Source organism: Triticum aestivum, chromosome 5B (genome assembly GCF_018294505.1).
Source record: "Triticum aestivum cultivar Chinese Spring chromosome 5B, IWGSC CS RefSeq v2.1, whole genome shotgun sequence".
Taxonomy (NCBI): Eukaryota; Viridiplantae; Streptophyta; class Magnoliopsida; order Poales; family Poaceae; genus Triticum; species Triticum aestivum.
In genome coordinates this window covers 682,159,211-682,184,134 of record NC_057807.1, presented here as the reverse complement: position 1 = coordinate 682,184,134, position 24,924 = coordinate 682,159,211, and the positions used below count along the sequence as shown (strand labels likewise).

General features: G+C 40.1%; 2 pseudogenes; one reads left to right on the top strand and one right to left on the bottom strand.

Moving 5' to 3' along the window:
- The first annotated feature begins 4,158 nt into the window (after positions 1 to 4,158).
- On the top strand, positions 4,159 to 8,265 carry LOC123114186 (uncharacterized; annotated as a pseudogene).
- Positions 8,266 to 13,335: 5,070 nt separating this feature from the next.
- LOC123117631 (ABC transporter G family member 45-like) lies at positions 13,336 to 23,548 on the bottom strand (annotated as a pseudogene).
- Positions 23,549 to 24,924: the final 1,376 nt, after the last annotated feature.

Sequence of the window (24,924 nt, the reverse complement as noted above, 5' to 3'; positions counted from 1 at the left end):
TCTTCTTCTTCTTCTTCTTCTTCTAACTTCTTGTTTATCATTTTGCAGATTTGATTTAATTCACGGAAGCTTGCATGGATGGAGTGCTTCTTTTCCATTTGTGTTTTTATTTTGTATCAATGTGAAACTTTTGTGAATTGATGGATAACGGTGTTGGATGAACAATGTGAAACTTTTGTAATATGTAACGATGGAACTATGTGTTGGTTATGTATGTATATGTGATGAAACTTGTGTGTTGAATATGATTGTTATATGGATGCTTGTTGTATATATATGTGTTGGATATCTCATATGTGAAATAGTGATCTGAAATTAAGAAAAAACCAAAAAAAAAATTAAAAAATTGTTACTAATGGCGCACTTCCATGTGGTGCGCCATTAGTATACGAGATACTAATGACGCACCTGTGGGTTACTAATGGCGCACCTGTGGTGCGCCATTAGTATACCAGATACTAATGGCGAACCTGTGGTGCGCCATTACTAAAATATTCTAATGGCGTGATGCTAGTGGCGCACCAGTAGTGCGCCATTAGTAGGCAAAACTGGTGCGCCACTAGCATGCCTTTTCCTAGTAGTGCGAGAATGTTGCACGGGATTGTGAGCAATCTTGATAGCACTTTCATTGTCACAAAGTAATGGAACATGTTTCACATATATCCCATAATATTTAAGAGTTTGGGTCATCCAAAGTAATTGAGCACAACATGAACCAGCGGCAATGTATTCCACTTCGGCGGTCGATAAGGATACCGAGTTTTGTTTCTTGGAAGACCAAGACACAAGAGATCTACCAATAAATTGACAAGTACCCGAAGTGAACTTTCTATCAACCTTGTCACCGGCATAGTCCGAATCGGAATAGCCAACAAGATTGAAGGAGGCCCTCTTAGGATACCAAATGCAAAAATTTGGTGTATGGATTAAGTATCTCACTATCCTTTTCATAGCCTTAAGATGAAATTCTTTAGGAGCCGCTTGATATCGTTCGCACATGCACACACTTAGCATAATATCGGGACGTGAAGCACATAGATATAACAATGAACCAATCATAGAGCAATAAACCTTTTGATCAACCGGTTCACCATCTTTGGTCAAATCAAGATGTCCACTAGTAGGCATGGGTGTAGTCATACATTTGCATTCTTGCATATTGAACTTCTTGAATAAGTCCTTGGTGTACTTTGTTTGAGATACAAAGGTACCTTCCTTAGTTTGCTTGATTTGCAAACCAAGCAAGAATTTGAGTTCACTCATCATCGACATCTCAAACTTCTCCGACATTAGCTTTCCAAACTTCTCACTAAAGTGAGGGTTAGTCGAACCAAATATAATATCATCAACATAGATTTGGCACACAAATAGTTCTCCATTAACCCTTTTAGTAAAAAGAGTAGAATCAAATTTTCCAATTTCAAAGCCTTTTTCAATAAGGAACTTGGTCAAGCATTTATACCATGCTCTAGGAGCTTGTTTAAGACCATAAAGAGCTTTGTGAAATTTGTAAACATGATTAGGTTTCTTAGGATTGACAAAGCCGGGAGGTTGCTTAACATAAACTTCCTCCTCTATTTCACCATTTAGAAAAGTACTTTTAATGTCCATTTGGTACAAGGTGATATCATGGTGATTAGCATAGGCAAGTAAGATGCAAATGGACTCAAGTCTAGCAACGGGGGCATAAGTCTCACCATAGTCCATACCTTTGACTTGGGTGTAGCCTTGGGCGACGAGACGTGCTTTGTTGCGAACTACTTGTCCATCTTCATCTTGCTTGTTACACCCATTTGGTACCGATGATGTTGTGGTTGTTGTCGGGCTTCTCAACCAATGTCCAAACTTGATTTCTCTCAAAGTTGTGTAGCTCTTCATGCATGGCGTTTATCCAATCCGGATCTTCCAAAGCTTCTTCAACCTTCATAGGTTCAATGCTAGAGATGAATGAATAGTGTTCACAAAAGTTAGCTAAACGAGTTTTAGAGCGAGTGATTCTCCCGGTTTGGATATCATTGTAGATTTGCTCGACGGGATGGTCTTTAGCAACTCTTGCCCGAACTCGTGAAAGCTTTTGCTTGGATCTTGGTGGAACATCTTCTTCATCTTGTTCTTCTTCTTGGCCTTCTTCATTGTTGACGTTGTCGTTCCCTTGTCATGGTGGGGAAGGAGGTTGTTGATGTTCATCTTGGTGTACTTCCTCGTTTTCTTCGTCTTGGTGTGTCCCACTTGTGGATGCTTCTGTATCAACTCTTGGTTCACCTTGTCGTGAGGTAGAAGCTTCCACTTGGATGGACAAGGTACTCTCCTTCACCTCCATTGGACGAATCTTGCCAATAGACAATTCTTGGATTGCTTCCGAAGGGTCTTTGTCTCCTACATCAATTGGCAATTGCTCTACTTGCGAGCCGCTAGATTCATCAAACTTCACATCTACCGTCTCTTCAACCTTTCGGGTGAAATTATTGTAGACACGGTAAGTGTGAGAGTTTGAGCCATAACCAAGTAGGAAACCTTCACGAGACTTAGGAGCAAATTTAGAATGACGATGCTTATCAAGAATGTAGCACTTTGAGCCGAATACTCGAAAGTACCCAACTTGGGGTTTGTTACCAGTGAGGAGCTCGTATGCCGTCTTGCCGAGTAGCTTGTGAAGATACAAGCGATTTGTTGCGTGACAAGCTATCTCAACCGCTTCCGCCCAAAAGTGCTTTGGCGTCTTGTACTCATAAAGCATCGTTCTTGCCATTTGAGCGTCCAGTTCTTCGTCTCAACAACTCCATTTTGTTGAGGTGTGTACGTAGCCAAGAACTCATGTGAAATCCCTTCTTCGTCAAGAAAGGTGTCCACATTTGCGTTCTTGAACTCTGTTCCATTGTTGCTGTGAACCTTCTTGATCTTCACTTCAAATTGATTTTGGGCCTTCCTAGCGAAGTTTTTGAAGATCTTTTGGACCTGCGATTTATCATCGAGAAAGAACACCCACGTAAATCTTGAAAAATCATCAACTATAACTAGACCAAAAGAATTTCCACCGAGACTTTTGTAGGAGTTGGGACCAAAAAGATCCATGTGAAGTAGCTCGAGTGGCCTCCTTGTGGTCATGATGTTCTTCACGGGATGCCTTCCTCCAACCTGTTTACCTGCTTGACAAGCGCTGCAGAGTCTATCCTTATCAAATATGACATCATTAACGCCAAGGATATGGTTTCCTTTAATAAGCTTGTCAAGGTTTCGCATGCCCACACGACCTAATCATCTATGCCATAACCAACCTTTAGAGGATTTAGCAATTAGGCAAGTTCTAGGTTGAGCCTTTTTAGTGAAATCAACAATGTAAAGAACACCTCTATGTATACCGGTAAAGACCATTTTATGATTATCTCTACGAAACACTTGGCAATCTACTTCAGTAAATAGGACATTGAAATCGAAATCAGCAAGTCTAGATACTGAAAGTAAATTGTAGCCAAGAGATTCAACGAGCATGACATTTTGAATGGAGCTATCATGTGAGATTGCCACCTTACCGAGGCCAACCACCTTACCCTTTGAGTTGTCACCAAAAGTGACACACTTTCGAGGGTCGTCATTTTCAGCAAGCTCACGAAACATATCTTTATCTCCGGTCATGTGATCGGTACATCCAATATCAAGAACCCATTCCTTTCCTCCTGCCATATATCCCTGAAGATTTGCCATAAGACCAAAGTGTCTCATTCCATCATCAAAGTCACTATCATCATCCTCATCATAGTATCCATGTTCAACATCGTCATGTGGTGGATCAAATCCTAGAGAGGGTGATTCATTAGAGTGAGTTTGACAACGATCTTCTCTATGAATTCTAGTAGCTTCGGAAATAATATCGCTAATGATTCCAACATCTCCTTTGGTACGCATAAGATTGTAAGCTCAAATAGACAATCACCAAACATAGGATCATTGGAATTCATCTTACTCAAGGCAATAGACTTATGGAGAATTTCATCTAGATTCACTACAAGAAATCTGTTAATACATGACGGATTTTTGGTGACATTTTCAAAACTGTCATGGACGGCTTAGTACAGCCCCGCAAGCCCGCTCAAGCCCACTCAAGCCCGCCTAACCGCTCCGTGTATATAGGGCTAACCCTAAACTCTCCTCCTCGCCCCTCCCTCCTCCTCCCTAGCGGCGCAGCCAGAGCCCCTCTCTGTCCACCACGCCACTCCTTCCTAGCGTCGCCCGATTCCGGCGACTTCCGGCGCCTATGGCCGGCGCGTAGCACACCCTCATCCTTCCCTCGCTCCCCTCATTCCTTCCTTCCGGTTAGATTCACCAGTCTCATCCCGCAGAGCTAGCTTGCAAGACGTTCCCGTGGCTAGGAAACATCCAGACAAGCAACTCCACGCCCAACTCCGCTCCTTCCAGGCACTAACCCGTGCTCCGCCGATTGGGTCAAGGAAAGGACATCAACCCACCGCACCTGCCGGATCCGCCGAGCCAGGGGCCGGATCTGCAGAGCCAGCGGATGGATCCGTCGAGGTCACTCCTGGATCTCAATCTTCTTGTCCTCCCCGCCTTCTCCTTTGTCGACGGCAGGCAGCAGAAACATGCAAGCCGCACGCGACTGCTCCGACAATTGGAAGACGCGAGGTGCGACGCAACGACGCGTGGTCCATCCGGGCACGGCACCGGCGGGCACCACCACACTAGGGCACGATTTTGGCAGCCAACACTGGCGCCCAAATCGGATCAACTGAACCCAGGCGTGGGCTCCTACGGGTGTGAGGAGGAGATGACCAAGGGCGAGGGTCCGTTGATCGGCATCGACCTCGGGACGACCTACTCCTACGCCGGCATGTGGCAGCAGGTTGAGATCATGGCCAACGACCAGGGCAACCACACCACACCCTCCTACATCGCCTGAACCATCTCGCAATGAACCCCACCAACACCATCACCGGTACGTGCAGCCATCTAGAATTTCTTCTAGTGCGAGCAGTCGTTGTTCTATTCCCATGCACAAGATATAATTAGTTGGGGTTGGATCTATAGTTATTTTTTAATCAGATGTAGCTGTTATCCGTCATGCAGTCCCCTGTTTTTAAGATTTACTACAGATTATTAGTATACATATCTGCATGTCTACTCTCTGTTTTGAGATTTGTTTTGCTATGTTAGGTTGTCAAATTAGATACTTCAGAATCGGTTGCTTGATTTAAGTTGGGATGCTTCCTTAGGATTGAAATAATGATGAAGTGTTACATTCTGCTGTTTCAGATTGAACATAGCATAGTTTGGCAGCACCTTTTAAAAAAAATCTGTAACCATAGTTTTTAAATCTGTGGGCAAGGAATATTCAAGTTTCTAAAAACCACTCTCATTTTATCAACTTTGGACGTAGGCGAGGCGACGAGTTCTTTTAGTTCAGTTTAGTAAAAAGAGGCCCCAACCTCTTTTTTAAATACCGCAAAAAAACCACAGTATGATAGATATGGAAGTACATTATTTGTTTTATTCAATCCCCTCAAAGTATTTTATACCAAAGTTATTTCAGAAATCATAGTATTTTAAAAAATTGCGAAAATACATTGCATCCAATCACAGTATGTGAAATTATCTTTGGATCAGAATTACGCTATCGATTGATTCATATAATCGAATTGAACATTAGTTTCAGTGCATTATTAGGTCCCTTCTAGGTTTAATATTTCCAAATTATTTCCAACTTAGATATCTGGTAAGCACATGGACAAAATTGTGGTTTGAAGACAAATGTCGTGCCCTCCAATTTTTTGTTTGGAATATTTTTTCAGAAACTACACTTCAAAACTAACAGTAATTGATAGCTTGATCTGATACACAAATCACAGTACAAAGTTAAGCTGGCAATGAGGTACCCTTTCCATCCATCATCCCTGGTTTACACATTTGTCCAGGATCAGACTCACCTAGTCTGAACAAATGTTTTATGTCCTGAATTTCATCAGCCTCCTGAATTTTTGGCTTGTGGAATTTCAAGTTGAATGCTTGTTCCACTGATAATTTTGTTTGCTATTTAGGTCCAGTGGGGTTATAGTCAATACTCATGCTAATCAACAATTTTCCTAGGATGTTACTTAGAATTTTGGCATGGTCCTTTGGTGATTTGTAGGTTGGCTTTTTTATTTCTCCATGGCTTGTAGCTACAATTCCAAATCCGTCATGGACACCCATTGTACCTTGTTCTTTCTCAGTTCAGTTAGTATCCATTTGAATTAGTTCTGTAAGAATTCAGTTAGTCAATAAAAACATTTGGGAAGGCCTGATTCTTAAGAATTGGTTCAGGTGAGACAAAATTTGTGTGTTAGTAATAATAAAATGAAACTGCACATCCGATTTTAGACTAATTTCCTCGTTCTGGACAATATAGTCTGTACATCTCCTTCCTGATCGACGCCCACAATATAGCAGCAGTAGTACTTTTCAGTTTTGCTTTTGTTAGCTTTTCAGCTTTCGCGAAAAGAATTTGCTTGCTTTGACATTAGCTTGATGGGTGGACTTGTTGGTCGTACATTTTCCCTGTACTTACTTATTTCGCGTGCTATTCATGATGTTGCAGATTTCTGCAAATTTCCGTAAGGTATTCAAAAGTGCTTATTTCCTGTGCTATTCATGATGTTGCAAACCTTCTAGCAGCAGCATTTTAACTGGTTAAAACCATTCCCCCTTACTATTCATGATGTTGCAAATTTCTGTAAGGTATTCAAAAGTAGTTAAGTATTTACTCATTTGCATTACAAGACCTTTTCTAAAATATACCAGTTATGATTAGTTTTTCTATTGTACTGATCCAGGTTTGGGTCTTCTTACTAAGTACACACTAGTTGAGCAGTTAAGCTTGAGGCAGCAACCAAGGAGCTTGAGGCGTTGCATGTTGATCAAAATCAAGAAACACATGTAAGTACTACGGTGCAGCAGTTCCATTGTTTTCCATATTCCATGGCATGTGTGATGAATAACCAATGCTCTTTCTATGCAACATGGAACATGATTTCTTACATGTCATCCTTCTTCTTGACCCATGTGTAAAATTGTGGCGTTGCTGCCACCATGGGTGCTACATGATGCTTTTATTGTACATAGTTGTGTTACAAGGCAAAATTATCAATTGTGTGTTGTTGTATTATGCCTCTGTTGTATCCAGTGAGTACCCCCACCCATACAATTATCACACACTAGGAATTCTTCTTTTATGGAGATAAGTAAATGAAGATGTATGTATGCAATAGCCAGTTTGTTAGCTTAAATTTCACTTTTTAAAGCAATCTGTTATGTTGTCTCTGATTTGGTTTACAAACATGTTAATTGTCAAGTGAAAGAAAACAAATTCAACTAATATTATTGTACATCTGCACAATTGGAATGGTGAATCTGATGGTTACTTAGCCTGACTTTAAGTCTGACTATTTACTTGGTGGAATGAGCTCAACATGATGCTGAAATTTTTGTTCATGATAGAATATTATTTACTTGGTAGAATACTATTTATCACCATTCATTCTCATTGTTCATGATGCTGAAAATTTTGTAGCGCATTGGAAAGCTGCTGCTGCAGAACAACCAGGCCCGTATGCTGCATCTCCTATAGCACTTGGGAGTTTTGTGATGTGTGTTTTGTTTCTTTATCTTTTGACTTTCATTTGACACAACTTTTCTTTGGATTAATTTTAAGAAACCTCATGTTTCTTCTTGTTTTATAGTAGATGTAATGTTATTCTCATTTGTAGCATTATTAAGATTTAAGAATCTTAGACAACATGTAATTCATTTTTATCTTTGTTGCAATTCTCTTATTTCTACTATCTATTCATATCTACAAGTATCTAATATTCTTGTAAATATGCTAGGTAAGATTGGGTAGCAAGCTACTTGGTGTTTCCTATCACAATCAGCCACGAGAAGATCATTGCCACAAGAGAGCCGAGGACAAGAACACGAATAAGAGTCTTAATAGTTTATATGGTCTGTTGATGTTGACCGTGCTGGTTCCTAACCTTGATGTGATATATTTTGTCAATCTATGTTGTAAGTTATCATTTCATAGAGAATTTTGGAGGAATAAACTGCTATGTTGTACATACATACAGTTGGTTGCATACTCAATGAACCGTGTAATGTTTGACACCTTGCAAATACTTCCTCTTGGGTCAAAGTTGGCATTAGGATTTGTGTGATGCATTATGCTAAAAATGTATTGGTTGAAAATTAGGTCGAAATAAATGTGCTAATAATGGGCTCGACCCAATTTATACTGTACCTAAATCTGTGACGATTTTTATGACGAAAATAGTATCCACGTAGGCAGCCATGTTGGTTAATTGAAAATCCTACGTGGCATTAATCCATGACGGATTGTTCTATCACAATGGTTTGGGCCTGGGCGGGCTTGGGGCAGATCCATGACGGTCAAGAACTGTCAAGGAAGGAACGATGTCAAATTATGACGTGATATACATGACAGACTTCATGTTCGTCATGTATGGGCACCTATGACAGGTATTAACAGATTTCTTGTAGTGATTTTTCAAGGAATAATTTGGAAATCGTTCCTCAAGAAATTTCCATATGGTGTAGGCACACTTAAGAGTAGGCAAGCAACCTATCAAACTTCTAGGCAAACCTCTCATGATTAGATCAATAGTTCTAAGATTGCGAATCATGTCAATTGACTAATCAAGGATAGGATGCATAGGATCAACATGAGGTGCACAAGGGCTAGTAATGTACTTGTTCAAATGATATTCATTGAAAATCACAAGCATCTCATTCTTCCACTCATGAAAGTACTCTCCATCAAGTATAGGCACTCTATGTCTAAGACTCCCCAAAGTAGACTCATCCATCTTCCTCCAATGGTGTTTAAACCAAAGCAATGGAGACCAAAGCTCTGATACCAATTGAAAGGATCGAGAAGATGTGTCTAGGGGGGGGGGGTGATTAGACACTAAGTAAGAAAAGTTGCAGTTTTTAATTTCTTTAAGTTGAAGTGGAGTTTTGGCACAAGTTTAACAATCACAATACATAACAAGCAAGCATGCAAAGAGTATATGAGCAGCGGAAAGTAAAGCATGTAACTTGCAAGAATGTAAAGGGATGGGATTAGAATGTGCAAACGCAATTTGGAGACATGGATGTTTTTGTCGTGGTTCCAATAGGTGGTGCTATCGTACATCCACGTTGATGGAGACTTCAACCCACGAAGGCTAACGGCTGCGCGAGTCCACGGAGGGCTCCACCCATGAAGGGTCCACGAAGAAGCAACCTTGTCTATCCAACCATGGTCGTCGCCCACGAAGGACTTGCCTCACTAGGGTAGATCTTCACGAAATAGGCGATCACCTTGCCCTTACAAACTCCTTGGTTCAACTCCACAATCTTGTCGGAGGCTCCCAAGTGACACCTAGCCAATCTAGGAGACACCACTCTCCAAGAAGTAACAAATGGTGTGTTGATGATGAACTCCTCGCTCTTGTGCTTCAAATGATAGTATCCCCAACGCTCAACTCTCTCTCACAGGATTTGGATTTGGTGGAAAGAATATTTGAGTGGAAAGCAACTTGTCTAGAGATCAAGATTCATATGATAGGAATGGAATATCTTGACATCAACACAAGTGTAGGTGGTTCTCTCTCAGAAAATGTATATTGGAAGTGTAGGCATGTTCTGATGGCTCTCTCCACGAATGAAGAGTGGGTGGAGGGGTATATATAGCCTCCACAAAAAATCTAACCGTTACACACAACTTACCAATCTCGGTGGGACCGAATCGTGAAACTCGGTCGGACCGATTTAGCAAATAATGTGACCGTTAGGATTTTCGGTGGGACCGACATGTCAACTCGGTGGGACCTATATGGTTAGGGTTAGGGCATAACGTAATCTCGGTGAGACCGATTACACAAACTCGGTGGGACCGATTTTGGTAATAAGCTAACCAGTGAGTTGGTCAGGCAAACTCGGTGGGACCGATTCGCTCATCTCGGTTAGACCGAAATGTTACGGAGAGGAACAAAGAGTTTGCATTGTAATCTCGGTAGGACCGATTACACAAACTCGGTGGGACCGATTTTGGTAATGGATACATACATGGAGATTACAATCCCATCTCGGTGAGACCGAGATCCCTATCAGTGAGACCGAAAAGACTAGAGTTTTGTGGCAGTGGCTATGTCAACAGAACTCGGTGGCGCCGGATAGAAAGATACGGTAGGGCTGAGTTTGACTTTTGGTTTGGGATATATGTGGATGTGAGAAAGTAGTTGAGGGCTTTGGAGCATATCACTAAGCATTTTGAGCAAGAAACTCATTAAGCAACACCTCATCCCCTCTTAATAGTATTGACTTTCCTATGGACTCAATGTGATCTTGGATCACTAAAATAGAAAATGTAGAGTCTTGTGCTTTGAGCTTGAGCCAATCCTTTGTCCTTAGCGTCTTGAAGGGGTTCCACATCCTCTAGTCCATGGCACTCCATTGTTGAACTTATCTGAAACATACTAGGTAAAAGTGTTAGTCCAACAAGAGATATGTTGACATTAATTACCAAAATCACCCAGGGAGCACTTTGTGCTTTCACGGTGCCCCGATGGCAGCGGAGCTCACCAGTGAGGCTTTTTGCTTGGCTGCGCTCGTGCTGCGCGCCACAGCTGCTTGCTCGCTGCTGTGCTGCTTGTGCCCGTTATGCTCGCCGGCGCGCCGTTGCATGCTCCGGTGATGCGCTACCACCACTAGTCTTCTTGCTCTGGTGCTGCACGCTGCCGCCGCCGCTGCTTGCTCCGTGCTTAGGCCGTTGGACTGCCGTTGTGCTTGAAGGAGGAGGCGACGGCCATTCTGTGTGGTGATTCGGAAGCCAGAGCCGCCAGTAGCCCCCCTACCCCATGCTTCCAGGAGCAGGACACCGACCGACTCGTGCGCCTCGGCTGTGGCCACCTACCTCAACCTCGACCTTGACTAGGCTATGGTCGTGGCAGGCACGAGGCCAGAGCCGCCACTGCGCAATAAGGAGGCGCGAGCATCTTGGCCCAGGCCGCGGCGGCGCTGGTCTGCGGGAACGGCGGCGGGGGCCTGATCCCGATTGGATCGGGTAGGGAAGGGATATTTTTTTGGAGGGAGGGTTCTTTTTGAAAAAGATCAGTCTCACATTGTCTATTGTGAGTGTTATGCCACATCATCGAATGCAGGCCCCACATGTCATAGTCGCGGTTAAAATGTTCAAATAGACTGATCAGTGTTTTTTACAAAAAAAAGACGAAAGTCAGTGGTTTCTGGCCCAAATTCCTAAAAGGGTGTTTTCTATGCGTCAATGTGGTGGTTTTCTAAAATTCAATTGTTTGTCAAGTTTGCGTGTTTGGAGGTCCGACTGGACTGCGGGACTTGGACTATATATGACTCTGCTTACATCTTCAGTGTGAGGCTCTTCTATCACCTTCTGTCAGAAGAGAAGGCACCTGAGCCTCAGCGTGAAGCAGTCATCATTGCAGTTTGGGCTTCTCAATTAAAACAAAAACAAGAAAAAAGTTTGGGCATCTCAATGAACTTGGTCCAGCGCCCCAAGTATCACCGACTGACTGAAAGGTAGTACTATGTGTTAATTTCGACCTCTAAATTTCTACTGACCTTTCCATCTGTCTCCAGTATATATGTACTCAAAATGTACTTCACCTTGACAGCCGTTGTTGTATAGCCGCTGACACTGAATGTGCTCGATCGAGCTAACGACCTTGACTTTGCCGATACGGCGATACCCTCGAGCCGCCGCGAGTAGCTAGCTAGTCACCTCAAAGTTGTGGGCGGTGGTGACGTACGTACCATGTCAGGCATCTGGACGAGGTCTCGGTCTCGGTCTCGGTCTCGGTCTCGGATATGGGCCTGTTAACCGAACAAGATGAGCTGTTGGCCATGGCGTGGAAGAGTATGGAAGTTGGGAGCTAGCACTTGTACTTCAGGAAGAAGATGAGTACTACGTATTATTCTATAGTAATGGAACATAAGTTCGGGTACGTGCATATATATAGAAGTTCTAGTAATGGAACAGAGCTTCAGTAACAAGTTTTTTTTTGGAATTTGCTAAAGTACAGTACAAAATCCACTGGGAATTTGTACTCCCTTCGTCTGAAAAAACTTGTCCCAAGCTTGTCCATCTAATGGATGTATCTAGCACTAACTTGGTACTAGATATATCCATTTGAGGGACAAGTTTTTCCGGACGGAGGGGGTACACCACTAGCATGTTTTACTGGGCTAGTTTGGTGCTACAAGAATGGTGACTGCTGGCGTTATGTCGCATAAAGGTTTACAAGAGCTTACGAAACACCACTGTGCTCTAGCAAAACCGCTGAGGTACATGCATTGATGCGCTGGAGTTCTATTTATTGAGTTGCACTATGGCGCGACTGGCTCACCCGCACTGTCTTTCCATGTGGCCACAACTCCTGTCGCAAGAACAAGTGCATGTCTGTGATCTTCAGATGGATGGAACTTCGTGTTCTAAGGCGACACGCTGTCAGGGCAAAAATATTTTTGCGAGCATCATATAGCGGATCCTCATGTTTGTATGCTGGGATTTATCATTGCTTTCCTATCTGGATGGATTAGCGATGGAAACCAAGAGGCAATGAGCAAAGTCTTGTACACCAAAGATTTTTTGTAATATCTGGTGTTAATTATTGTTATTATGCTCAGGACTGTGCTATGTGCTTGTCTGAATCGCGTGTTTGTTGGCATATGTGATAGAACAACTTACAATTTTCAAGTGTGATCCGATGACTACGTTTCACAACAAGTTTTGCAACAACTGTGACATATATCTTCGAGTGACCTAAACATGAACTTTCCTCTGCATCACCACTACGATTGGTCCTAAGTCAAACTTCTCTATATATGTAAAAATCCATAAAAAATAATATGAACATGACATTTAAAAAAATGTGATTTATTACAACAAAAGCTATAGAAAATATGTGCTAATGTCTCTAACGTCAATTATTCGTAGTGGATATATATTTTATGATGAATGTGACGAAACTAATATGATGTTTTAGATGCCGGCATATTTTTTCAGCAGACTTGATCAAGGAGAAGAGTTTTGACTTAATACAAGGCCGAAATTTTCAATAAATTTGGTACATATAATATACAACTTCTCACACAAATCATATGATTTCTTACACATTTTCTCTTGAATCAAAATCCATGTGATATTGTGCTTACGGTCAACTGGGTGATAATATTTTCTTAGATCTATACAATTAAGTGGGTTTGCCTCTTGGTGTATTTGTAGTTCGCATGACAACATTGAATTGATTTGTGCTATCTCCGTTGGAAATTGAGATACTTTAGGGAGATAAAGAAGATAAAGGCGAAGAGGGCGATGATGACCACGTGAAGGTACGTGACAAGGTTGAAGTAGTGGTCCTCGAGGCCAAGGTAGCCTTCGAGGAACTCCCGCACTGTTTGGTTTGGTTGCCCAGGTACAAGAATTGGCTCTATCCGGTCACCAAGCTGGGAGAACATGAGTCCGTACACCGTCCATGCTGCTGGGTTTGCCCAATACACCCACCTCCACCAGACTGGGATCATCTGCGTCCACATTGCCACATTGTTTTTGTTCGTCAATTTAATCATGCACAATCTATCCTCCATTTTTTTGTTTATTTATTCCTTTGAAGGAAAGAAATCTTATTTCAAATATGTAACATTGGTTTGTAAGGGTATTATATTAATATGAAGTTGGTATGAAATATGCAATCTATTGAGGGGTTAGTTGGGGATTCCATGACCCTAATTTCCCATGTTCTCTCAAGTATGTATTGTAGTTATAGTGAAAAATATTGGGGGGGGGGGGTACTAGTTGGTAGAGTGAGGGCCATACCTCTCTTCCGATCATGAAGCCGGAGAAGATGTTCCAAAAGATGAAGATAAGGAAGGACAATCCAGAAGCTATCTCAATGTTTGGTGTTAGCGCCACAGTCATCATCCCGAAGAGTGTGTAGTACATGTAGCTTAGCACCATGTAAAGTAGAAACCAAAAGAACTTATTGGCGGTCATCTGGAATCCAATCATTGTGTATACGATTGTCGCGAATATGAATACTTGGACAAGCATGTAAGGCAATTCAATCGCCACCTGCAGATAGAATTTTAACATTATAGTTGAAAAAATATTGCCAAGCATTGTAGCTTTAGATTCTTAACTTAATTTTAGAGTGGACGAGTAAAGTAATATTACCTGAGCTATGGCATAGGCCAAGGTAGAGTATGTGCCTGCTGCCTTTTCTCGGTAGAGAACAATCCTCTCTGTTGCCACAACCGGTTGTAAGATACAACAATTGTTGAAGCCAAGAAACAATGCTGATCCGTATATGAGCCCTAGTATGTTGAATATATCTTGTTGTTGTTTACTGTTCCATAGGTAAAGCAAGTTATGACATAGTAGAGGTATGATATATTTTTCATGAAAGAAATTCCTTAGGTTTTTTCATTCCTACTTACATGGTTGATCCAGTTTGCCAAAATACAGTTCCAAACATAATTGATAGAACAAACGTGTTTAGGAATCGAACAACATTATGCTCTGGATTTTTCCAATATGCACATCTTTGTTTCCATAGGCAAGCGATGCATTGTGCCCTAAAGTTTAGCCAATATCTTGGAGGGAAATGTAGATCTTCTGTGTTTGGCGTTGGTTTTCCAAGCTCTTCAATAAGAAGTTTGTTCTCCCTGAAAGGTAAATATTAATCATATTATAATTTTTATTATTCAATCCAACTTACATCCCAATGGATGTAGCATTATGATTACATCATGCGTACCTGTATAGGGAGGAGCTCTGGTAAATTTTAGCATAGTCCACTCCAATCTCGTATTCTGTGGTGTGTGAACTGACATCCAACATCCATGATGCTGGGTTTTGTCCATCTTTTATTCTAGGAACACCGGGGATATCCTGTGTAAAGAAATTTTTAATAGTTTTGCTCTCCATCGAGAATGAACAATCAAAATTGGCCAATCTTACCTCAAAATATTTTATCATGTTGCTAGAAAGTCGACCTAGTGAACCACTATATATGATCTGACCACCTCTTTTCATGAGTAGAAGCTGCAATTTGTCAAATTTAATTGAGTTAAGGAAGTAAATAACTATTACTTACTAATAATCTTATTGAAGGCTCTGTTTAAAAATACATGTAAAAGGACACTTTTTTTCATTAGCAAGTACTTGTATGCTACTATCAACACATATACAAAAGGAAATGGGAGGGCCAATTACATCAAATATTTCACTTTGGCAAAAAAACATGGTGGGTTTAATTCTTTGTAATTGATAAGGTAGTTCTATTTTTATTTATCGCCGTTTCTTTCATTTTGCAAAAAATGATAGTTTTTGGTTATGTGTATTGTTAGTTTGATGCTCTTTCTAGTCATTGATCTTCAAACCACCTAACTATTCATTTCTTGCTTGTATTTTGTAGGAATATTTTGAGAAATTTAATAATATGACTTACTCATACCTCATCAAAAGATTCAAATATCCTAATGCTTGGCTGATGAATTGTACAAACAATGGTTCGTCCAGTATCTGCTGTCTTTCTTACTGCCCTCATGACAATCGCCGCAACACGGGCATCCAAGCCAGTGGTCGGCTCATCCATAAATATAATGGAAGGGCTAGCAACAAGCTCGACAGCCATTGTTAGCCTTTTTCGTTGCTCAGCTGACAGGCCAGTTGCTCCTGCCAGACCCACCATGGTATTCTTCAGTCCTGTTAACTCAACTAGATCCATGACTTCATCTATAAACATCTGAAATAAATTTAAAGGCATGCATTATGAGATATCATGTTATAGATTAAACTTCTAATGGTGTTAACAATCATACATACATCTCTTTGGCAAGATTTAACTTTTGAAGGCAACCTGAGCCATGCAGAAAACTGCAGTGACTCATATACAGTGAGATTAGGTGAGTGGATATCACTTTGTTCACAGTAGCCAGAGATCCTTGAAAATGTCTCCTGCTTCTTTGCATATCCTTCTATTGTGATAGTACCTTCAATATATCCTTCAGTTTTTCTTCCAGCCAAAACGTCGAGTAATGTTGTCTTTCCAGCACCAGTGATTCCCATCAAAGCTGTTAGCACCCCTGGTCTGAAAGCACCACTAACATCTTGTAGCAACTGAAGCCTTTTATCAGTTACTCCATACTTCATCATCTCCTAGTGTAAGATATGTATTTCTATAGTGAATATGTGACTAGATGGATGCTACTATTTAGTTAAGTAAGTTTTGTTTGAGAGTATACCTTAGGCATTTCGACAAAATAGTTGATATGATCAAATACAAAGGTAAGAGGCTGAAATGGGAGAACACCTTGTGGAATTGACCCATTGCCAATTCCGACTATCCTATTTGTGCACTCTTTCATTACCTTCATAGCATTGTTGTTAACTTGATGCTTGTGTGGCACTGCAAATCGTAAACAAACATGATAAATATCGACTATAGTTATAGCTCAATACTTTTTGTTTTTTATATTTCTTTGATATACATACATTTCATGAACTCCAGTGCAAAGATACTGAGTATATTGAACACCAACGAGAATCCAAATAATATAGTGACACAAATCCAATACCAGTGCCAATCTATGAGCAACCCCCTGATCTTGAGGATAGCGTCGCCAATGGTATTAGCATTTTCATAAGGAAATTCCTATCACAAGAGGATATCATCATTAGGTCGCATCTATGCTATATAAGGTATACATTGTATCCAAAACACTAGATGAATGATTGCTTACTGTGGCCCATCTTTCATCAAGGAACTCATTTAGGGAGATTGCGTTTTGTGCATAAGTGAATGGGGATGCCCAATATCCCCATTGTAACCATTGTTTGAGATCATCTGTTCAATGTAAAGAATATTTGAGCGTCTTAGAAGCTTGGTGTGCACACATGTCTTGTGTTATAGGTTTGTCATACATCTTACTTAAAAATAAGCTAAATCGCATCCAACCTTTTGAAATGACGATGCCACCAAATATGAAGATTGCTATAAGAGATGTGGTGGCAAGCACGTTGGCCATTACTAGTGTCCTTGCTACCGCCGCTAATAAATGACACATGCCCATTGACATTTGATGCATGGAAAAAAGTACCAAGAAATGCTTCATGAATCTGCAAAAAGTAATTAAGGAAATTATTTTCTATCACTACAACTTGATTAAGCTTCCGCGATAACCTAAATATTGAATTGACCAAGCGGAGATGTACCTAATAAAGGAAGGTGCGTAGCCAATCACATAGTAGGTTAAGACGGTCCAAAGACTTGTCTGTACAAAAGATATTGGGATACTAAGAAGAAAAATTGGAGTAAGGATTGCCCATCCTGGCAATGCTAGAAGGTCTCTTTGCTTGTAGAAAGTGGGAAGTCGCTTTATTGTCACAGCAATTTCAACCATGCCATTGAAGTTTACTATCATAACAACCAAAAAGAGAGCTCCGATATATTTATTCGCATTAATAATAGATTTTTGGTTCATACTTGTTCGAAGAAAAATGGTTGATATCACCAAAGCAAGGACTGTTATCTGTATGGTCGTGAATATATGTAGTGGGGAGTTTCTTTTTAGAAGAAGTACTTCCCTTGAAAAGCATGCCTTGAAAATATTCCATTTGGAGAGACCTGAACTAGTTTTCGCCTCCTCACTCTCTACTCTATTGTTTGGCACAAATAGTTTATCTTGTACAAGTCGAGGGAGATATGATGAATAGAAGGATTCAGCAAATTTTTCAATTGGATGGTAGTGATACATATGTTCCTCACCAATCTAGTATTGCTTTTGGTCCATCTTTGAGGTCACCTGGACAAATGGAAAAAGGTTTTGTTAGTTTTTTTACTATATGTTATTATGCACAAGTACACAATGTAATACTGAATTTTGTGGATGAAGTTGTGACTCAATGCTAACCATAGTTCGTGCCTTTAATGTACTAGTTGGCCCAAAGTTATTCCAAATAATGATTTAGTACTGAGAGTTAAATCAACACTAATGTTTATCTAGTAATTCCTTCATAAAAATTTAATGTAGTACCTATTGAAGGAAATCAGCTATGTCTTTCCTGTTGGGGCATGTGAATCCCATGAACTCAAAGAAATCAGTAGCTTTTTCTCGAGTACCATGATATACAATTTGACCCTCGCATAAAAGGATTATGTCATCAAATAATTCCAATGTCTCGGGAGGTGGTTGAAGCAAGGAAATAACCACCATGAGATCCATTAAATGAGTCATTTGTTGTATAACTTTTATTATCTCATATGTCGTGGTGCTATCAAGACCAGTCGAAATATCATCCATAAAGAAGCATCTTGCTAGACCAACTAGCATCTCTCCTGCATCAAGAAATTCATCATGAAATACAACAACACTAATACATTCACAAATAAGTGATTAATTAGGACATCAATATTGTATTTGATGGCAATCGCACTGGCACCATGTATTATGTTTTTGTTCTACATAGTTGGCACCATGTAATATGCTTTTGTTCTACATAGTTGATTAGCTGGCATACTTTTTTGTAGAATGGGTTAGTTTGTGTTATTAACATGTACTTCAGTGAATACAAAATATATTTTACGAATCTAGTGCATTTTATGAGCACCTTGCAGTAGTCTAATTGATTCTCGATTCCATCAAATAAGAGAAAAAGGTTCATTCTGAACATGTTGAGTTTAGTATGAGGTCAAGGTAGAACTCCAATACCATATATCTAGAATCCTCGAATTTTAAGATCAAATTCTTTTGAATACTAAGATGGTTTTCAGGGGGTTGTGCGGACGCGGCATATGCGCGTAAGGTTTTGTGATGTCACACATGATGTGGTAGAGAACATATTATCGATGATGTTTCACAAACTACTTAATAACAATATGTTGGACGTCATTTATTTGTGTAACGGGGGCCAACTCGCTGCAGTTGGAGGTGGATGATCTAGAAAGGTCGGATCTATTAATGAGCTATCATAATCTTCTAGTTTTTTTGGAGTAAAAGTAGTCATGCACCCATTCTATAAGGCCATATGGAGGTGTTGGTCGGTGGCCACCATCCTCAGTCTTGATCTTCTTGGCATACATGTTTTTGACTTCACCCTATTTGGTAGCGGCATGACTCCTTTTAATGTAACATGTGGGTGGTCCACCTTGGGGAATTGGTTGCCCACGCTACCCTCCACCCCTCAGGTGCGCCACATGAGAGGGGAGGAATATGGGCCATAAAATGACACGCACATCATAGGTAAGTGCTCATGCACTTCCTCTTGACACATATAAATACCAAAATTCCTAATTCATAAATAGTATAACTTTTGGGAGGCCACCTGCTAAGAAAATTACTAGCGGTCCCTTTCAGACATGTCCCATGTTTTATTTTAAACTAACCAATTCCCTCGTAAGAGAACTTCCATTTTTGGACCCCCATTTATTACCTTTTTGGAACTTTGGAACAACTTGGAAACTTCATAATTTTTCTAAAATAGGGGATTTCAAATTTTATGAAGATAATAAAATTTACACGAAAGAAAGATATGGTGGGCCCCTATAGTTGTATCCATGTGATAACAACATAAAACATGATGAAAAATCTGGTAGTCACCTAGTTTGGTCGGAGAGTGACTCAGTAATGGGCAGGTGAATATGGACACGACCACCCACCCTTTAGCCGTTTCATTTTAAAGGAGATTCAAAATTATTCTAGAATCTAGATAATAGCGGAATTTTTGTCAAATGGTAGAAGTTGATGCCAAAGGTCCAAAACACTCAAAATAACTAGGCATAATATGGAAACTAAATGATAACAACATATTTTTCAGGAGTGTTAAATAACACTGCATAGCTAGACATGCATTTATATTTTTTTATCTAGAATTGAATATATATTATCTTAAGTATTTTACAATATTTTTTCAATGTTTTATTTTTTACCAAATTTTCAACATTTTTCATCACACCAATCACATTCTGAAGCACGTCACGTGCAACATTAGCAAAATTTCCACATCATACCGCATGCTAGAGGGAATGTTCACAAAACAATTTTATTTATCCCAAATGATAAAAATTTATAAAGGTTTGGAGTATCATATTTTACATCTCCTCGTTTAGCTTTGACCTCATATCCAAGCTTAGGGTTCGATTTGCACTAATTGCTCTAACATACATACAGTTGCTCTGGTTTACTAGAATAAATATCAAATGTCAACCTGATATGGAATATGTTTTTTATGGATAATGGTAAAAGGTTCACGAGAAAGGGCTCATTTAATAGTATTGTCATTGTCGCACATGCAATGCATATTTTTTGCAAACATGTAACACATTGGCTGAATTAGTTATTGCACACCTGCACCACATGTTGTTTACAAACTTAATGACATATACATAGCTACACTAGATGATTGCATGAACACACATGGTTGACAACATAAAGCTATTTTAAGATCATCATTGCCGCCGATCATTAATTTTCCAAATTCACTCGAATGGGTTCCATTCGGGAGAAAGATGAAGGGAATGTGATGAGGCAGTGATAGAGATAGAGTTGGTGGAGATATTCTTGTGAATTCTAATTTTGATAGATTAAAACAAATGAAAATTGAAATCATGGGACACAATATGCCATTTTATGTTGTTTATTACAAAGATTAATCAGAAGAAAGACTATTAAACAAGATTAACGATGTCGAGAAAATTCTACTTATTTACATCCATATATCAAATTTGATGAGTTGTTATGCTAAATAGTACCCCCCCCGTCCCATATTAATCAACGCTGAAATGGGTGTATCTAGCATTGAAATACGTCTAGATACATCCATTTCAACGTCAATTAATATGGAACGGGGGGTAGCTAAAAAAACTTATTTTAATCTTTTAGTATAGATTTTTTTTCTTAGTGTCCTTTGATCGAATATGTCCAGCAATTATGGTGCCATTTTGACACGTTATTACACTATATCCTTATATGGTGCACTAATACATTTTGTCTAATTGAGGAATATTTTATCAATAAGAGTGTGGTCAAGGTGGCAGAAATATTAGCTGTGTTGACTATTATAAAAATATATGTTCGGAAAGTGCACTCGAGGATGTGAAAACAAAAGGTGAAGAGCGCACTCATCGTGGTTTGACAAGTCATTGCCGAGGTGGAAATGTACTAATGTAAATATTACATGGCATTTCATCAACCATGTTTCCTGCACTACCACCAATAACGACAATAGCATGACACTTTATGTCGATGGTTTAGTTCACAGGAGATGTTGATGTCCTAGCAAGAGAATCATCAACAACCGGGGTTACCCAAGAGTGTGGGCGTGAGGAGAATGCCAAATAGCAAGTGTGTGGCGTTTAGCAGGTCCGGGCTTCCAGGATAGCTACATCACCATATATGGGAACCTCCTTGATGGCGGTTGGCTCAGCCCGTCGGCTGCCTCCAGTAGGTGCTCCACGGGCGGAGGTGGGCATGCATGGGGGTGGTGCAACACTATAGACGGAGGCGCCTACGCGTGGGGAGAGGTGTCAACCCGCGTCAGGTGGCATCGCCACATCACCAGAGGGAAGGGCGATGATATGCTTTTGTGTCCTCCTAGCCGACGAACACCTATGAGTGGAGTCCCAAGCGGTCACTGCCTCTAGCAACATGCCATCACATGGTAGTACCTTCCAGAGGAGGAAACGATGAGAATTTGTTGCAGTGATGTGTGATGAAACATCCGCGCTTGACAGATGTTTCTAGGCTAATTCATAGCATGGTTGGCACTGGTATCGAACCATGGGTGCAACTTGTGAAAGATGAGTTGGTGTGCATGTCAATACCATCTCACTCTATGTCACCCGGGTGTTACAACAGTGAGCAGTGGTGCACCTAGAAAGTACTTTGAGTGAGGGGAAACTACTTGAGTAGGGGCATATTCTCGAGAAATTCAAAGAATTTAAGCATATTTTATGAAACAACACTAGTAAATATATATTATTGAAAAATAAAAACTTTAGTGTGTGTCTGTGTGGGAGGGGGGCACTCAACTAAATATGGGTCCATCGCTGATGGTTAGGGTGGTAAAAAGACGAGGAACTAGACACGGTCAAGCGCATGCGCGGCTTGAGATAGGGCCATGTCTTGCTAGATAAAAGGGCCATCGGTGGTGACGGTGCATAACTCGCTGAACGGAGACACTCTGCGGGGCGTAGTGTAGGCCGACACGCCATAGACCCCGGGCAGCGCTCCGTGCAGACATCACAAGAGTGCTCGACAAAATTTCCACACTATAGATAGAGGAAATAGAAATGTTGACACATGAGAGACAATTGTTCAATACCCTGCTGGGTAAAACTTTGGTTCAATCGAGGTACCAAACATGTCCATATTTGTCTAGTTTTGGCAAGTTCAGTGTGCAAAGTGGACTAGTTTTGAAATTAAGGGATGCAAAATTCATAAGTAGATAAGTTAAGGGATCGGAAATTTAGTTTTCTCCATAAAGATCAAGCTATGAGGGTAAATTTGGTAGTAAATTTCAAGAGAGTCTAAAATTTAAACAAAGAGGAACAAGATACATGGCACATAGGATAAAATGCTAACCAATTGTTGCTCTTTTCTTTTGTCCTCCCGATATGCCTCTTCTCATCTCATCCCCCACTAGGATATCAGCACACTCAGACAAACCAAGTATCTGCATCATAGAAATCTTGTGATTATGTTGTCAAGATAAATGACAATAGGTTGAAGAGTTAGTGGTACCTTAATAATATAGTTTGTTGTAAGGTTACTTCCTTCTCCAAATGTTGTAGCCTGTAGACAACATATCTTAAGTGGTTGGGGAGATGAAATGTATTATAAAGATTGAGAAAATTGAAGTAATCACCTTAATGAAGGAGTCAAGATTTTGTTCCACTTCATTGATGTCACCTTGCTTTCTTCTTACCGATTGTTCCATCATCTCTATGTTTATCAAATACAGTAATCGTATTGATTACTATTCATGTACATGAAAAATAAAGGATACCTTTACCATCTACATGGGAACTTTTTTGAGTTCAAGTTTATGCATTTTGTTACAAAATTAATCTCATTCATAAGCACATAGTTTAGAGCTATATGTAAGATCTATAATATGAATAGCACACCATACTTAGGACAATGACTTACCAAATTCATTAATGGTTCCCAACATATTGGACGAGAAATCAATTGTCTCTCTGACAGTCATCTCGGCATGGTGAAGATCATACTGGCTAATGTAAGCATGCATGTGTTGAGGTGTTGAGGAATTCACTTCTTTTTCGTTGTATGTGATCTTTCCTTTCCGCTAGTAAGATATTTTACATCAAGAAAAATGCAATTTCCATTAGACCTTGTATGTCGGTATTTTTTGTGGTACGTACATAACCCAACCTACCTTTAGAGATGAATCCAACTTTCCTGCCAATGCCTTCAAAAATGTTGTTTTCCCAGAACCGGGCGCTCCGAGAAGAAGTGTCATCCTGGTTATGTTCGTATTACAATTTTTCAGGATCTTAGGTTAGTAAATTAGTAAGTCATGAACTTTCAGCTGTGGTACTATGCGAAGATGTCATTTCTTGGAACAATTAGTTTGATATACAAAATGCCTTCTTACTTTTGGGCTAGTAAAAAGTATGCATATGTACCTCAATGGTCGAATTGTGCCACTTGCTTCATTTATGATTTTGATTGCTCCTTTCCTTCTAGAATACATGTCAAAAAATGATACCAAATCCTACACAAATAATAATCAAGAGATGATTTAAACCGTAGACACACAGTTTGCTCAAATTTGTACATAATAATCGATCACAGCGGGCTCGAGTGCACAAGGAATTAATAAGTTCACATATAGGCTATGGAGGTAGAATAGAATGTGTGGTTGGCACACCTCTAGAAACTTAGTTTTCTCCAAGAACATCATTTCAGGGAAGCAACATGACACATTTGGAGACTTAACTCCACCTTCATTTCTAACGAGGATAGGCTTTCTCAAGTGGTTTGACCTATGAGCTGCAACCAATGTGAGGTTTTTCCGCCAACATGCATCTGTGTCCCATAAAACAATGAGATGGGAGTTGGAGAGGGTCGTGTCCCAACCACTCATGCAACATTGAAAAAGGCGCTCCTGAGTTAAGGACGTGTGAGGGGTCTTGGCGCTTCATCTAGGCGAACAGACGGCCGAGGAAGCATAGTGAGGGGCCTCTTGGTATCACATCTTTCTTTTAACGAACAGATGATGTTTTTTTCATTTTCCACTATGTGCACTCATTAGAGTTAGAAAACAGAATTAATAACTAAATCAAACAAACATGGCATCCAATTTTAGCTACTCGGAAAGCTAATATGGAATATTTTTAGTCTTATGGTTTGTTTGACGCATGTTTTATCCACCTCTGGACCTTGCAACCATACAACTTTCAATGAAATAAGTCCACGGAAGTGTACGAGGTCATCTTCATAGTTTTCAACACATGTCTAGTTCCGTCGGCCATAAGGACATAGCAAATAGGGAATCCAAGTATGTTTCCTTGTAAGGCCGGCTAGGCTCACACACTTTGGAGTTAAATTGGGTGCCTGATACGTCTCCATCTTCTCCATAATTTTGATTGTTTCAAGCTAATATTCTACAATTTTCATATACTTTTGGCAACTTTTTATATCATTTTTTGGGACTAACATATTGTTCCAGTGCCCAGTTCCAGTTCATGTTTGTTACATGTTTTTATTTCACAGAATATCCATATCAAACAAAGTCCAAACACGATAAAAATTTATGGAAATTTTTTGGAATATATGTGATTTTTGGGAAGAAGAATCAGCGTGAGAGGTGGTCCACAA